Source organism: Callospermophilus lateralis, chromosome 3 (assembly GCF_048772815.1).
Source record: "Callospermophilus lateralis isolate mCalLat2 chromosome 3, mCalLat2.hap1, whole genome shotgun sequence".
Lineage (NCBI taxonomy): Eukaryota > Metazoa > Chordata > Mammalia > Rodentia > Sciuridae > Callospermophilus > Callospermophilus lateralis.
The window spans coordinates 136951513-136969781 of record NC_135307.1 but is presented as its reverse complement, the minus strand read 5'-3'; the positions used below and the strand labels follow the sequence as shown (position 1 = coordinate 136969781).

The following is an 18269-nucleotide window of genomic DNA, read 5'->3' as shown; positions in this document are numbered from 1 at the left end:
CCCAAGTTCTATAACACAATCTTTAATAAGCTCTGCCCCTGAATGGTCAAACTGAATATTAGGAGACTTTGGAGCCCGGCTGTTTCTACTTTATGTAATCTTAGGAAATTACTTAGCTTCCATAGATTGAGCTTGCTGTAAAATGGGAATAATAATACAGATGAGATCACAAGTACCAGCAGGACAGTGCCTGACACAGGGCATTGTAAACTTAATATATACCCCTCCTCTACTTTCTCTTTTTCCGTTTTCTTCTACTTTATCCTTTTTTTTTCTTCCTCATTTTCTTTTAGCAAGGGTCTTGCACAAATATCTAATAGTTCACTTCCATTGCTTCTCCCTCCCATATATCAGAATCATCAGACTCCTACTTATTGAACTCCTAATTTGACCCTTGTTGATCTCCCTTGTCCACTGACCTTCCATTATAGACAGACTTTTTTGGAAACTGTATGATAGCAAATTTCTAGCACATGTAGTTAATAGGTTAATAGGTTTCAGGGGACCCAATCTGGCCCATATTTAGAATGTTATAATGAATTGTACTTTAATTGGTTTTACCTCATTTGAGGGATTGGGAGCATAATTTCCTCAAATTCTCAGTAGGACCTATGGTTATAGATACCATTGAATTCTACTCCAGGCCGACTGAACATGGAAGGTCCTTCTAAGACAAAACACAGTCTCTGTTCTTTTCCACGAATGGGGGTGAGGATGCAGCTCTGCGTAGGCCTGCTAACTACTGACTCCCTCGAAAGACTCTTCCACTGAATCATTAACAACCGCATGTGCTACATTTGCTAGGTTTCCATGATACTGTGCCTCTTTTGGATGTGCAAATGCTAGATTGACAGGAAGACCAAAGGAGAAATCTTTGTTAGTTAGCTTGTTTTAATGACTAGTAAAAAAATAGTCATATATAGTGCTCTAGGGAATGCATACATGAAAGAGTTAGATAGTGTTTATTTTGTAAGTACCTGGAGGTCTAGCCTGATATTTTTACAAAATCTTTACATGCTAGGGCCCATCACTTAATAATTTTCTGATATGGCTGGGGATATAGCTCAGTTCATAGAGTGACTGCTTTGCATGCATAAGGCCTTGGGTTCAATTCCCAGCACCACACACACGCAAAAAGTTTCTGATAGATTTTTGTTAAGATAAAATTTAAAAATTCCCAGAGCTTTAACTAAGATGGAAAAGGACTGTTTGATGTAAGAATATGCCTTGGATAATATATTTTCTACTCTCTAGCTTGGTTTCTGTTGAACTCTCTCCTTTCTTTCTGTGCTGATTGTACCTAAATTTTATTATTTGAGAGAAATGGACAGAGAGGAAGGGAAAGAAGAAGAGAATTCATGCTTGTTTTGCTTTTCAGTGCCTGCTACAAACCATCCCACTTTGGTAGGTGCTTTAACAAACATTTCTTTTGTTATTATCATTTTTAGATGTGATTACCTAGAGAGATGAAGAAATACATTCAAGATTATATAGCTGAGCCAGGATAGAAACTATAGCTACTTCTTTTTAAAAATTAAATATTTTTCACTAGAACCCTAACAAGTCAAGGTAGAGGTAGCAGGAAATGAGGAATAAGTGGCCTACCTCCGGCTCAGATCTTATTTGTTAGTTGGCCTGAGGATTTTTGGAAATCCTTTGGGGGCTATCTTAAAATAAGCTGTTACCTCTTTAATCTCTACCTTCTGGCTGTGGTGATTCACATTTATGTTATCTCAGAGATATCCGAAATGGCAGGTGGACTTTAACTTTGGAAATCCCGAAGGAGAGCTGATAACGTAGGAAATGAATGGGCCAGGAGGTTCTGATCTCACACTTGGGGACTCAGGTCTTGGGTAGTCCATGCTTTTCTAATACTCAGGGGAATGTAACTGTATTTTGATTAAGGCTGTGAGAGATTTAAATTCTGCTTCCCCTAAGATGGTTGATCCAAGGTGGTGATAAATAGAAAACAAGTGCTAGTTGCTTGAAATCTTCTTGGTTTGCTTTCGCTCCCCGGGCAGCTTGTGATTAGAGCACCCCCTTTTGCGTTCTTGAGTTCCTCCAATCCTCTGCCAGCTATTCTGACAGTCTAGGCCACAGGAGTCCTATAACCTGCAGGGATCTTTCTTGCTATTTGTGCAACCCTCTCTGGGCCATTAGAGTAACATCAGGCTATACTTGTGCAGCCTTCTGGGTCTGAAAATTGGTCCTTTTGGAGGGATGCATGTATTTTAGAAGAGACAGTATAAAAACAGGGCATGGTGGAGCACACTTGTAATACCAGCAACTTGGGAGACTGACGTAGGAAGATTGTAATTTTGAGGCCAACCTGGATAATTTAGCTTGAGCCTGTCTCAAAATAAAACAACTAAAATTAAATTAAAAATAAAAAAAGGGCTGGGGATGTCGCTCAGTGGTAGAGTGCACCTAAGTTCAATTCTTAGGATAAAAGCAAAAAGCAAAACAAAATCTTCCTAAACTAAGAAGAGGCAGTGTGGCTTTCAGGGAAGCAAATGGACTATGGAGTCAGACAGTTCTGGGTTTGACCCAATCTAGATTATGTTTTACACCACCTGATGTTTCTGAGCATTGGCTTTCTCATCATGGTCCTACCCAGAAGAATAGTAGTATCAGGAATTATATATGTAAAACCTGTAGCAACATGATGGGCTTTTGGAAGTTTTCATTTCTGAAAGGCTAGTCACCTAGGCTTTGGGGTCTGATGGACCTTTTAAAAATTCTGAATCTGGCCAGGCCTGGTGGCACAGGCCTGTAATCCCAGTTACTGGGGATGGTTGAAACAAATTTATAGCCAGCATCAGCAACTTAATGAGTCCTGTCTCAATGTAAAAATAAAAAAAAGTTGGGTTTGTAGGTCAGTGTTAGAGGGCTTGCCTCACATGCTCAAGGTCCTGGGTTCAATCCCTGGTACTGAAAAAAAAATCTAAATCTGTTATTAATCCGTACGAAAGCTTGATTAGTCTTGACCATTCTGACCCTCAAATTTCTTACCTGTAATTTAGAGATAGGAATAAATATCCTTTAGGGTGGATGTCAAGAGGAAATGAAATAATGGTTGAAACGGGTTAGGATGGAATGTGGTACACAGAAGGCAGTTAATAAATGCTAGTTCATTTTATTATAAAGCATCATTATTATTTCTACTGCAAGTACTGGTAAGGTCATGTAACCATAGCAATGCTGCTATGCCACACTGCTCAAACTCCTCCTTCAGGAATGAGAATCTCAGTTACCAGCCAGCAGGAACATCAGCCACTGCTGGCTCATAGCAGAGTCCTGCTACCCTCTGCCCAAGGTCACATCCCCTCCCTGAGGCAGGTTGTAACCAATGACTGGTCCAGGCGAAGATAGAAGAGTCTAGCCCCCTTCTTTCAACTGGGACAGGGTCCCCTGGCTCCAGAGCTCACTGTGCTTGCTACTCAATTGTACCTTAACTCTGCCACTCTTCTCCCTCACTCCTCCAGGTGCCATTCTCCAGAGCAGCCCCTAAAAATCTCTTGCATGAAATCTCAGAATCTCAGAGCCATCCCCCCACCCCAGGAGACCCAACCTTATAGATACATCCTACTTAATATACGAATCTTCTTCATGACAGAGTACCCAACCCCCAACCCCAAATCCTAACGAGACAGGGATCTCTCTACCTTCTATGTCTATGAGACCCAAATTCCTTTTCAGACAGTTTTAACAATGGGAATGTTCTTAAATATCAAATCCATGGTTTGGTAGCTCTTTATTCTTTACAATGTATTTCTGTTTTCTCCTGAGCCCCACAAAATGTGTCGAGGGCAAGCCTTATTAATAGCCTCATTTTGTGAAAGAACAACTCTATAAAAATCAAAGAAATTAAACAAATTGCTCAAGAATACTTAAGGGATACCACTAGAGGCTTATAAACCCAATTGACCCAAAGTTTAGTCTTTTTTTTTTTTTTTTTTTTTTTTGCAAATGGGGTGGTTATCACGTGTTTTAAAAATTGAATTTGGTTAATGTTTTAGTCTATTTTGTGCTGCTATAACAGAATACCTGAGATTGGATAATTTATAAAGAGCATAAATTCATTTCCCACGGTTCTGGAGGCTGGGAAGTCCAACATCAAGGTACTAGCATCCAGTGAGGCCTTCTTGCTCAGTCCTCATAGGGCAGAAGGCGGAAGGGGCAAACCTCCTCTCACAGACCCTTTTGATAAGGGCCTTAATCCATTTAGGAGACTCTGCCCTCAGGATAAAACACCTCCCGTGGGGCCACTCCTCTTAATAGTGTTACAAAGGCAATTAAATTTCAATATGGGTGTTCAAGTGTTTTAGTCAGCTTTTTCTCTGCTGTGACCAAAAGATCTGACAAGAACAATTTTAGAGGAAAATTTTATTTGGGGCTCACTTCAGAAGTCTCAGTCCACAGATGACTGACTCCTTTGCTCTGGGCCAGAGGTGAGAAAGAACATTATGGGGGTGGCAGATGGCAGAGGAAAGCAGCTCAGAACATGGTACCAGGAAGGAGGGAGGAAGGGAGTCAGAGAGGGAGGGAGGGAGAGAGAGAGAGAGAGCCAGCAAGCGAGTTAGCTCTCTCCACTCACCAGAGACAAAATATAAACCCCAAAGGCACACTCCCCAGGGACCCACCTCCTCCAGCTGTACCCTATCTGCCTACAGTTACCACCAGTTAATTCCAATCAGAGGATTAATGTACTGATTGGGTTAAGGCTCTCATAACCCAACTATTTCACTTCTAAATTTCCTTGCATTGTGTTTTAGTTAGCCAGCCTTCCTTCCTTCCTTCCTTCCTTCCTTCCTTCCTTCCTTCCTTCCTTCCTTCCTTCCTCGCGTGACGAAAAGTCTGGACCAGAACAACTGTAGAAGAGGAAAGGTTTACTTAAGCTCATGGTTTTACAGGTCTCAATCCATAGACAGCAGGCTCCATTCCTTGGGGCTTAAAGTGACACAGGACATCGTGGAGGAAGAATGTGGCAAAGAGAACCAGCTCTCACAATGATCAGGAAGCAGAGAGAAAAGTCTCTACTTGCCAAATACAAATATATACCCTGAACTCACAGCCTCAATGCCCACCTCCTTCAGCCACACCCCACCACTTCAGTTGCCACTGGTTAATCCCTATCAGGGGATTAATTCACAGATTGGGTTAAGCAAAGTTGTGCTGTAGTTGTGTACAATGAATCAAAATTCATTCTGCTGTCATATATACCTAATTAAAATAAAAAAGAAAGAAAAAAAGAATCTCTCAACCCAATCATTTCTCCTCTGAACCTTTTTGCGTTATCTCACACATGACCTTTTGGGGGATGCCTCACATCCAAACTGTAACACATTGTCTCACTCATGAGCTTTGGGGGACACCTCACATCTAACCCATAACAATAAGTTTTGGAGGTGACAAACATTCAAAGCACTATAGGTGACTTCAGTCTTCTTCATTATGCCATTGCTGCCATCAAAGAAATCACTCCTAACTATTTAATGGATTATTCTACATACTTGTGTCATCTATCTGGCCTCAAGAGACCATTTGAATTCAGAATATCTCACTTATAAATAGTGGAAATGGGTTTAAGCCTCTTTCAGCGTCAAATGTCCTAACCTTGGGGCTCATGGGCATTTTATAGCACCATGTCATCTGTCTTGTTTTTTCTTCCTACATGTGTTTTATTTTTGGGTCACTCAACAAAAGTATAAAATTTTCCTTGCATGTGACTGCCTTTTATTTTATTACTATTTTTTTTTTTTGCACTACTGGGGATTGTATCCAGGGCCTCATACATGCTAGGCAAGTGAGCTACATCCCCAGGCTTTTTTTTATTATTTTGAGACAGGGTTTTGATAAAGTGCCTAGGCTGGCCTTGAACTTGTGATCCCTTCTGCTTCAGCCTCTTGAATCACTGGGATTACAGGTGTATACCACAGGACCCAGCTCAAGAAAACGACCTTTTGATTATTCCAAGATTCTATCCCTTGAAGCTTTTTTTTGCTATGTTCAGCACTCCAATGCCTTGATCATTCCTCATGCACTATAATTAGAGGTTTGCATAATACATTGGGTTCATTTACCCAGATCAACTGTGGATTGGCAGTGATTTTCTTAAAAATAGCTTTAGAATTTAGGGTAGAACTTAAGATAGTCCAGATGTGATCAGATCAGTGCAGAGTAGTTTAACTGATGCTCAGTGACTACCATAATCCAGGCTTAACATCTAGCCACATAACTTCACAGATTTTTGTAAGTGTTTAAGTATTTTACTCAACCAGGAGAAATGAGGCTCATGCAAGAATGTGTCTCTTTTTTATTATCTGTCTTAAAGTTTATGTGTTCAAACATGGCCTGGTTATGAGTTAACAATACAGGAACAATCAATACCAGACTCTGAAAAGGAGATCTCACAACATGTCTATAAAAGTGAAATTAGCATCATAAAACAATTATGGATTCAAATTCTCTCTCTCTCTCTCTTTTGGCTTTGGCAAGAAGTATGGCAAGAGATACCTCTGCATTCCAAAGTTCGAATTTCATGGCTTTCAAAATTCATGTGACTTTTTGGAAGCATGTGTGCAAGAATTCTACCACTATTTGGATCCAGTTGTACTATGTTTTAATGGACTCCATTTGCAAGAAGAAAATACCAGGAGCTATCAAGTGTCCAGTCCTTACTATTTGCTAGCAATAGTGCAAAGCATGTTACAGATATTTTCTCATTTTGCCCTCACAATCACCTCAGGGAAGAAGGTACAGCTATGGCATAACTTGTGCAGGGTCACACAACTTACAGGAGGGACTGTAGGGTGAACACTGGCAGTGACTTTTCTCAGTGATATGGCAGGTGTTTGATCTTCCTCTGCCTATTGGGTGAGCCTATTACCCAATCTCATTGTGAACTTGAACAGGGGTCAAGAGCAGACTTCTTAGGCACCTTCAAACTCACACTCTGAGTAGAAGAGCCTGGAGAAGAGACAGAGGCTTGGGGATTCAAGCCTTATGTTCCTCCCATCTCATACCTTTCTGCTTCCTGTCTGAGATATATTATGAATCCCAAGCAATTATGAAGTCCCCCTCTAACCTAAGTCACACAGTAATCATTATTATTTAGTTAATAAAACTATAGGAAAAAAAGAGGAAGAGGTAAACTGAAAGAAATATAATGCAATCTGATTTTATAGGAGTCACTTTGTCACTTACATTTAAAAATTTCCTTTAGAGGCATACGTTCAAGAAATCCAGGCAGTGCTCCATCTTTTATAAAGAAAAATAGCTGAATCACTGATTTTTAATATCCTAAATATATTACATAAATAAGATAATTACCAATTTTTGTAAACTGCCTTAGAGGATGTGGCCTGGCAGACACAGTGAAACATGAGGGGATTCGTTGTGAGATACATTTCAAAATACTTTTATAAACACCTGCCATAGCTTCAATAGTCTTGTCAGTTATAAAGTCTTCCAATGCCATCTCTGTGGGACATGGTTTTTTACTATCTCATGAGCCTGATGGAGAATCATTTTGTGGGTGTCTTTCCCACACACTGATAAATTGGTTGAGGTAGGAAAGTCTGGGATCGTTTACAGTTGTTGATGTAAGTTCTTTTTATGGAAGCCATAATGCTTGCTCTTGAAATGACATTGAATATGGGTTCTGATGTGCAATAATTACACATTTAGTTCCTGTATGTTGAATGAGAGCCTAAAGTGGTACAAGGGTGAAACTCTGCTGCATCGCCTTCTCTTGGCTCTGCTGTATTTCCTTTGGCCCCAAACATAACTTGTTTTCAGAATGTCTCGAGCACCGTCTCCCACCTGGTTGGTTACGTTCCCTGTGCAATGTGAGTAGGTGGAGAACAATTTGCCTTTTGTAGAGCAGAGAATCACGGTGCACCTTTGCAGGACTTCATTATTGAAGTCCTGGTCCCTGTGGTAATTGGTGTTCCCTATGAGAAAGCAGAGTATGTCCTCATTTCCCAAAGAAATTTGGAATGAGAGTTGATGGAAAGAGATGGAAGCTTGTTCCCAAAATACTGATTGGGTCTCATTATGACTCTGCAGGAAAAACATGACATCCTGTTTTTCTACCAGGATCCTGATTTCTCCCCTGACATCCATTGCTGATTTCTACAGTGAAAATAATTGAGAACAAATGGCCTGCTGATCCCTCCTCCGGCGGTGGGGATGAGCTGTGAGCGCTTGATTGCTTGTCCTCAATTTGGTACAGTGGGCATGTGCTTGGACTCTGGATCCCACTGGCTTGGGTTTGAATTCCATCTTCTACTTCCTCGTTGTGGCACCTTGCACAAGGCACCCTGTCTGTGCCATAATTTTGCAGTGTGAGAATAAGTGGTAACAATAGGCATAAGGTTCAAAAGCCCTCAATTAACCAGAATTTGAATCCTATCTTTGCCAGTTGCTTAATTTCTAATCCCAAACATATTTCATCTACAATATAGTTGTAATAATCATGATACCTACTTCTCAGGGCTTGTGGAACGGGTTAATGAAGATAATTTATTTTCTATACTTAGGATTTATTTATCAACAAATGGGCATTTTATGATCATTAATACCATTGACATTTTAAATTTCTTTCTTTAAACTCTAAAGGCATGTCAGTGGCAGCCAGCCCAGAGGAGGAGGCGCCTCTAACCTCTGTCAAACCTAAGAGCTGCTGCAGGCCACTGGGGCGAACAGGGACAATTACAGGACCAGGAAGAGGAAGGGCAGTTGCTATGGAGATCAGCAATTTCTGCTAACAGGCACCTCTTGACTGTCTGTAAGTAGGCTGCTGTGCATGTGTCACATCTGTGTCTTAAAACCACCACTGGTCACTGGCCTCCACCATGAGGCTCCACGCTGGAAGGTGGGCATGATGGTGCTCAGAGCGTGTGTCCTTGAATGAACTTGAATCAGGCTTCTCTTTCTGACTAGACTTTGTCCTTGGGCTCTGTCCTTGGCCTGCTTAGTCCAGTTTTAATAAGAATCCTGCTGAGTCAGTTTAGTGAAAATCCCCTACCCTTGGTATCTGATTGCCTGGGATAGCCTGATCAAATTCCTTATCGCCATCCTCGATACTTATCACCCTCTCCTGCCTTTAGCAAGAATGCTCCCAAGTTGTTCTGGTAAGAACCCCTAGCCTTTTAAAAAATTTTATTTATTCTAATTTGTTACACATGACAGCATAATGCATTTCAATTCATAGTACACATATAGAGCACAAGTTTTCATGTCTCTGGTTGTACGCAAAGTAGAGCACACCATTAGTGTCTGCATTCATGTACTTAGAGTAATGATGTCTATCTCATTCTACCGTATTTCCTATCCCCATACCCTATTCCTTCCCCTTCCTTCCTTTGCCATGTCTAAAGTTTCTCCATTGTTCACATTCTCCCCCACCACCCCATTATGGATCAGAATCCACATATACAACATTCAGCCTTTGGGTTTTTGGGATTGGCTTACTTCACTTACCTTGATGTTCTCCAACTGCATCCATTTACCTACCATGATTTTATTTTTTTTTAATGCTGACTAATATTGCATTGTGTTTATCCATTAATCTATCGAAGGGCATCTAGGTTGGTTCCACAATTTAGCCATTGTGAATTGTGCTGCTATAAATATTGATGGGCTGCATCACTGTAGTATGCTGTTTTTAGGTCCTTTGGGTATAAACCAAGGAGTGGGATAACTGGGTCAAATGGTGGTTCCATTCCAACTTTTCTGAGGAATCTCCATACTGCTTTCCATATTGTTTGCACCAGTTTTCAGTCCCACCAGCAATGTATGAGTGTACCTTTTCCTCACATCCTCGCCAACACTTATTGTGGTTTGTCTTCATAGTAGCTGCCACTCTGACTGGAGTGAGATGAAATCTTAGTTTTGATTTGCATTTCTCTAATTGCTAGAGATGTTGAACACTTTTTCATATATTTGTTGATTGATTGTATATCATCTTCCAAGAAGTGTCTGTTCAGTTCCTTGGCATATTTATTGATTGTGCTATTTGTTCTTTTGGTGTTAAGTTTTTTAAGTTCTTTATATATCCCAGAGATTAGTTCTCTATCTAATGTGCATGTGGTAAAAATTTGCTCCCATTCTATAGGCTCTCTATTAACCTCACTGATTGTTTATTTTGATGAGAAGAATCTTTTCAGTTTGAATCCATTCCATTTGTTGATTCTTAATTTTATTTCTTGTGCTATAGGAGTATTATTAAGGAAGCTGGGACCTAATCTGACATGATGAAGATTAGGGTCTACTTTTTCTTATATTAGATGCAGGGTCTCTGGTTTAATTCCTAGGTCATTGATCCATTTTGAGTTGGGTTTTGTGTAGGTGAGAGATAGGGGCTTAATTTCACTTTGCTGCATATGGATTTCCAGTTTTCCCAGCACCATTTGTTGAAGAGGCTATCTTTTCTCCAACATATGTTTTTGGCCCCTTTGTCTAATATGAGATAACTGTATTTATGTGGGTTTGTCTCTGTGTGTTTTATTCTGTACCATTGGTCTATAAATCTATTTTGGTGCCAATACCATGCCACTTTTGTTACTGTTGCTCTTTAGTATAGTTTAAGGTCTGATATAGTGATGCCACATGTTTCATTCTTCTTGCTAAGGATTGCTTCTATTCTGGGTTTCTTATGTTTCCAGATGAATTTCATGATTGCTTTTTCTATTTCTATGAGGAATGTCATTAGGATTTTGATTGAAATTGCATTAAATCTGTGTAGTGCTTTTGGTAGTATGGTAATTTGGACAATATTAATTCTGCCTATCCAAGAACAAGGGAGATCTTTTTATCTTCTATGGTCTTCTTTAATTTCTTTCTTTAGTAAAACCCCTAGCCTTGGTATTTCCTCTTTATTGGTTATACTCTCCACCTGTCCTTGATGTTTTTGGAGATAAACCCAATCTCTTTTCAAAACTCCCATTGCCATGGCTCCTCTTGAATACAGCTTATCATCCTGTCTTTAACTAGTGTCATGAAAATTGTTCTTTCATATTGGCCCTGGGAACAGGCTTGAGGCTGACCACAAACTTTACTTGACCAAACTTTAGTCAGGTTCCTGAGCTTTCCAAGCCCATCTGTATACTTCTTGTAAAATCTTGTTTTAGCAAAGAACCCTGATTAAGTCTGTTTTACAAGAACGCCCCATCCTTCAAATCGGATTAGGTTATTTTTTTTCTTCTTCTTCTCCTTCTCCTTCTTTTTTTGCACTGGGGATTGAAACCCAGAGGTAATTTATCATTGGGCTATAACCATGGCCCTTTTATTTTGAAACTGGCTCTTGCCATGTTGCTGAGGCTCACCTCAAACTGTGATCCTCCTGCCTCAGCCTTCCAGAGTTGCTAGGATTACAACCATGTACCACCATGTCCAGCCTTGATCAGGATTCTCATCCTCCTTAGGTGATGTTTAATCACCCTGGCCTGGTTTCAGCAAGAATCTTGTTAGGCTAGTTTAGCCAAAATTTCCCTTTCTGGATATTTTCTCCTAGTAATTTTCCATCCAATTTCCTCATCCTGCTCTCTATCGATTCCTACTTGCTCATGCTGTATTCAGAGTTGAGCCCCATCCCCTCTCCTCTATTGCAAAACTATTGCAGTTGTCCCAATACCCATCATGACAGTCCTGAATAGTCTTCCTTACTATATTTTAACAAGTGTCATTCAGTAATATTTTCTTGAACAAAGCCTAGAGTTAACACAGATTTCAAAAGGAACATTCAGACTATAAGATAGCTTTAGCTCCTGCTTTGGGACTGTAGTTAGTGCTAAAGATCCTTTGCAGGGTTTGGGGAGGGGTGTGTAGGGGGTGCAAGCATTCAGATACACGCTGGATTGTCTCGCATATATCATATGGCACTGCCTATCTTTCTGGGAGGAATGGATTAATAATCTGCATAAGGCATTTAATTAAAAATATGTCATCACCTCATTAGTGTCTTCTCGGAGGGTGCATGGTTATTCTCTTTTGCTAATAGAAGTGATGTGCGTGTGTCAGCATGCCTGCCCATAGAGGCAGTGCCGAAGGAGGCTGGTGGGAGAGAGGGGGCCCTTCAATGTGCTCACCTCTCCCTGTTTCCATTTCTTTGCAGTGCTCAGTCAGTGCTCAGCCCCCAAGAATCCATCCTGCTGTAGAGGGAGCACCCGAGGTTGTAGCTGTCTCTGAAGGATGTTGATCCTCTTTGGGCAGCTCAACTCCCCAGCGATCAGGAGAGGGTGTGTAGCCCACAGCATGACAGTCGTGGTCTAAGTTCCCTTTCAAAGGTAAGTACAAGAAGCAGAAAGGAACACTGAGGGAGCCCCAGGAGAAAGGCCATGAATCATTCATCTCATAATCTGGGCTGGGGGCTCACAGTGCCTCCTCATTCCCTCCTGAAAAGCAGCCAATGAGAGCGGCCCCTTCTTCACTGGTTGAATCACAGCATGCGAATGGCTAGAGGAGCCGTTTCAGTGCTGCACTTAGAACTGGCCTATTAAAAAAAGCAGTCCAATTTGTTTCAGAAGCTACGTTGGAAATGAACGAGGGCTCTTCCATCTCTGCTGGCTATTAAAAAAGCTTTGCCTCTCACAGAGCAACTGTTTTAATTAAATCAATAATTATGTTTTATTGAATTCAACTGCTCTGCAGCAGAAATCAGCACAGAGTCTTTCGAAAACTTAATTAAGGCCAATGGCGGGCTGGGAGAGGAAGTGTGGAAGACAGGATGGGGAAGAAAATCAGAGAAGGGTATTTAGCAGCACCTGTTGGACTGTGTCCTGCTCCATCAGGGTTCAGAGGCACCCTTCAGCATCCATCCTCACTTCCAGGAGACACATGCAGGTTTTGCACAGGGGCTGGGTGGGGGAGAGACTGTGCAAACCCAAGCTTTTCAATGGCAACCCCCACCCCTGCCCCCTTTCCAGGATGCCTTTGTGTCTCTAGGCATCTGACCAAAGTGTCCTTCCTTTGGCTCTTGCCATCTGCTTCCAGCTTGGTGTTGCTGGCTACTTTTTGGGTAAAGAATAGTGGGCAGAGCCTTTGGTCCCTATTTTTTTTTTTTTTAACTACATTCTCCTGCTGGATTCGAGATTCTTGCAGTAACTTCCCACTGGTGTTCTGGTTCTCTTCTGGGCTTCCCTTAACTTCAGACTTTCAAATTGCAATAGGGATTCCTCTGAAACTGTCCTTTTGTCCTTCACCCTCTCTCTTGTGCCCTTCCACCCTTTCTTTAGGTTGAAGAGAAGCCCCAGCTGGATGATGGAGATATTAACTGCTAAATGATCTTTCAGAAGGACCCAGAACATCTGGCGACCTCTGTAACTACTGTCCTTCCTTCAGTTCTGTAGTTAATAGTATCTGTTGTGTATGGATTAACTTGCAGTAAAGCAATGTGTCTGTGAGAATAGGAAATGCAAGAGCTGGCCCCTGGAGGCCCGGGTCCACTGCCATTTCTGGAGAGGAAGAGAAAGGAGAGTCTCACTTAGTTGACAAGACCCCGCCCAGCAGAGTCTTACTACCCGCTGTCTCTCGGTACCTCCTCTTCCTCCCCAGAAAAGCCCTCCAAGTCCCTGAGTCCCCTCAAGACAAACATTTGAGGTAGAAAGCCTCTCTCTTCTACAAGGCTGGCTTTGAATAAAACTGATTCCTTTCACCCACTTCTGTCTCCTGGTTGAGCAGCAGGCAGCATAGACATTTGATTCTGGTAACAAAATTGAGCAGCAGTCTGCTCCTGTCACCTTCCTCCTTCATTTCCTGTGTGGCCACCCGTTGCTCCAGGTCACAAGCTCATTTAATCTTAATAACACAGATGAGTGAGCAGGGAGGGTGGGGGTGGGGCAAACTGGGAAGAATCCTTGGTCTACAAGGCATGACTGAAACTCAGTGCTCACTGACTGACATTATATGGAAACAGAGCCCCTGTTGCCAGTGTGTATTTGCATATTTTAAAAAAATAAATTCTGCCTTTTCATGTCTAGTTTTACGTATTGATTACTGGGTAAATAAGATAATTTTTGCAAAATTTTCTTTGTCCTTTTCTAGTAGACCCAATGTGGGAGAGAACTTGTATTACCCAGCCATTGGCACAGCCATATATTATGTTCTGGCTAAAGAAATGCAAGCAGCATTGATGTGACCACTGCTAAGCTAAAGCTTTAAGAGTCACTGCATGATTCTGTCACCGAAGGAGTTCTTGGAGTTGGGGAACTTGACTCCCAACAAGTGGGGGTCTTAATCTATCTGACAGAAAACCATTTCAGTATGCACCAGATTCACAGACAGGAAAACAGATGCACATTCAGGAGAGAATATAGAACAACTCAGGAGGGAGACATCTTTAAGGGTAATAACGTAAGAGATACACATTCAAGGGAGAATGCTGGCCATCTCCAGAGGAAGAGACAGCCATCTGTTGGTCTGAGGTGTTAATATTTACAGAGGTACAGTAATGAGGGGCTGGACTAGGGGAGGAAGTCAGGGAGGAGTTACACAATTTTGTGTTAGTTTCTCTACTGCTTTCACATTGTCCTCAAGTTACTTTTTGCAAACAGGGCATGGGTTAAGGCAGTGGGTCAAGGGTCTGGGCTGTGTTGCTCAGGAAGACTTGTTTTTTATTTCAAGGGTTCCTGGGCTTTTCCTGAATTCCAACAGCTCACAGATGCTCCTTTTTTGAGACTTACTTTGCTTTTCTGTGTCCCCAAATTCCTATCTCAATGCCACCATCCTTTTCTCTCTATTGTAAAAAGGTATTGGGAGAAAATAGTTTTCCTCTATCGACTTGGGTGTGAAATGGTCATGGGCCTGACAAATTAACTGAGAAAAGACAGATTGACAGGGGAAAGGCAAAGTTTATTTTCACAAGTACACAGAGAGCTCCCATTAGTGGAGAATTGGAAGAAGAGCCCCGGAGTAAAGGTTGATAGACGCAACTTAACAAAAAGTATGTGCTTAGAGCTTTAATGGGAGAGAATGGAATGTTCTATTGGGTTATTTGGTGCTAATGGAAATGTCTTCCTGGCTGGAAGATTCCCCTGTAGGGGAGTTTATGGCAGCTGCATTCACACTTGCTGGAGCTACGGGTGTTTTTCAAACAGGAAAATTCTGGGAAAAGGGTCAATGCTAGCCACATTTTTGGGAGGCTGTGCTCAAGTTTGTATGGTGGTTCTCTTTGTGGCTAATTTCTTATCAGATGTTGTTAGTTTAAAATAATTTCCATTCCACTTTGGCCAGTTCCCCATTCTTTCAAATGCACATCCCAATTCAAGCTCCCTCTCTCAGGCTTTGTCTTTGGTCAGATTGTAGAGTAAAGCTGGGGTCAATCCTCAACAGACTCAAAGATGAGTAAGAGAGAAAACGTGATGTTATTTAATACCACTAAGATGGTGGGTCATTCCCAACTGAGCTGACTGATACATCTGCTAACTTAAATTATTTTAGAAATATGGTGAAAACTAGAACCATAGATCCATGAGCCATCAATTTTCAGCCTGTGTTCTAGGGGATAAAGACCAGCTTTCTTTTTTTTTTAATTAATAAAAAAGTAATTTTTTCGATTACAGAGTGATGTTCAGTTAACAGAACAACAATCATTTCATATAAGCTGCATCACAGACAAATGAAGATGAAAAACTACTGTCCCCCTATATAATAAATTTGTGCTGGGTATCAACAAGAACCTGCTTTAAATTTTCATGCCAATTTACAACCCCACATACTGTACCAGGCAAGGTTAGTGAAAATACCACCAGGACAGGGCTATCCAAAGACACAATCCGTAGTGTGTTAACTACACACAAAAAATGTGCAGTTTAAAGACTAATCTTACACAGTCATGCATTTCAATTTTTTTTTTCTTTAGAAGGAGTGAATTGTATGGTGGGGGAGTTAAATGCTTTATAGATAAGGGGGAAAAAAACTGCACTAGACCCAAATTATTCATCATCATCATCTTCTTCTTCTTCCTCTTCATCTTCTTACCCTTCCTCTTCTTCCTTCTTTTTCTTGCTTTGTTCAGTCTTGACAACTCCCTTTCTCCTTTAGCTCACTAGGCAGCGATACCCTTTTCGTATTTTTCCTTCAGCGTGGCAGCTTTCTTTTTGTAAGTCTGCTTGTCACCTGCAGCGGTGTGATTCCACCTCTCGCCCCGTTTCTTTGCAGTATCACCAATGGATAGGCCAGGGTGTTCTCCCTTGATTTGGGGGTGATACTCAGAACAGAACAAGAAGAAGGCCGACGGAGGCCTCTTGGGTGCATTGGGATCCTTGATTGTTTTTTTTATTCCTCTTTAGGAGGGATATAGGTTTTCATTCTCTTTCACAAGGGGCCTATCTGCCTTTTTTTGAATAAATAAAAAAAAATTATGTCTTCAGAGTTTCCTTTCTCTTTAGCAGACATGGTCTTCTTCATCTCTGAGCATTTTTTCAAAAACTGAGGTTGATTGAAGTATCTGGATGCTGTTCTTCCTGGGAAATTTACACAGAGAATGCATACGATGACATTTTGCTTCTCAGCTTCTTAGGATCTCCTTTGTCCATATTTTGTTGTTTTTCCTCAGTGAGGCACAGAGTCACCCTGGGCCTGTCCAGCTCTTAACTTGCCCCAGTGCTGTTTCTGTGGAGCTCAATGTACTTCAATGGCCGTATGAAGTCCAGCTTTCTTATTAGGACCTGTGGAGCCCTTTATTAACCTTGCAGACTCACTGCTCTGCTCTCAGGGCTGCACTACCGTATCACACTTCCTGTGGATTGCTGCACTCAGTGGGCACTTTTGGTAGTGGCTAGGCAGGCACTATTAGAGACAGCGTCATATACTTCTGGCAGAAAGCTGCTGACCCTTTCAAAAACTGTAAATGGGTCTTCAAAATTGTTTTCTTTTCAGCTAAGTTCCTTTAGAGAAACTTACAAGGAATCAGTCAGACTTGTTTCCTCACTCTGACTCCTTCTTATAGGTAATCTAGAGTAAATTTTGCTCCTCATAATACAAAATTCTCCACCCACATGCATCCCCCTCTTTTATTTGTTGAACATGTAATTATGACCTCAAACTGAGCATGCTCAGGAAGGTACTGTCTTTACATGTGGCGATGAGTCTTTCCTGTATGAATATGTATAAGATTCTCCAATAAAAGCCCCTTTCTTTCTTTGTTGGAGGGAATACTACTTTGAGAACTATCTCCAGTCTGTCCCCTCCTTGCTGCAAGTAGTAAACCTCCACTCTTCCATCTCCTGGTGGTGCTTATTGGCTTTGTACTCACCAGGTGGTGAATTGTGTTCTGTTACACTTCTTCTCTTGGGTTAAATCCTTTCCCAAATGATATAGCCCCAAATCTACCCTCCCTGGATCATCATTCTTGTCCTCACTCCTTCCCACCCCTTGGAAAGTTAGGTTCTCTTTCCACAAATCTTCAGAGACACCATTCAGATTTCACTCCTACATAGCTCTTATCATTCATTGTTATCATTATTGGTTTATTTATCTTTCCCCACTAGAACTTTGAGCTCCTTGATGACAGCATGCTATGCCATAGGTTCTTGACAGATGTTAAATGGGTGAATGAAAGTTTCCCTAAGAAGTGAAGATTGGATCAGTGGGTTTCTCTGGGATCTAAGGATAATTGTGTATATTTCTGAGTATATGTAATATACCTGAATATAAAATTGGTGATACAGCATGCTTAAAAAGAAATCTGAGGTGTTTTTAGGCATTCCAAGAATAGAATTATCTACTAATTTCAGATGCAACTTACAAGAGTGGATGATGAAATGAAATGAAATTCAAATGGGATATAGATAGTATATTGCATAGATCAAGATGATAGGGTCCTGTGACCCTGCAGAAATTCACAGAAAGATGTTATAGGTAGGAGAAATAGACTAGTTCCATAAATGCATTATTTTCAGAAGAAAATTAGGGGTAACTAATGGCTGGTGAGGCAGAATTAAACATTATTTAAACTGAATAAGCAGATCCCCACAGGATTTAAGCCACTTCTCAAATTAGACATCTCTCTGCCTTCCAACCTGAACTCATTTATTCCTGCAAGGGTGCTAAATGGACCACTTTGTGGCCTGTTAAAGGCTCCTCCTTCTAATGCCTTCAGAAAGCAGCTGGTCATGGATGGAGATAGGCAGATATATACAGAACTTGGGGCCCTAGGGGAAGAAAGGGAATAAGATACGTCTTTTTTTGAGGTTCTATAACACTAGAACATCTCTATTAATTTAAGAGAGTTTCTAGAGATTGTTAGAAGGACAAGATTCCATCCA

The 18269-nt window shown here is 41.1% G+C and overlaps 1 pseudogene; it reads right to left on the bottom strand.

Moving 5' to 3' along the window:
• Positions 1 to 16048: 16048 nt before the first annotated feature.
• Positions 16049 to 16538, bottom strand: LOC143394824 (high mobility group protein B1 pseudogene; annotated as a pseudogene).
• Positions 16539 to 18269: the final 1731 nt, after the last annotated feature.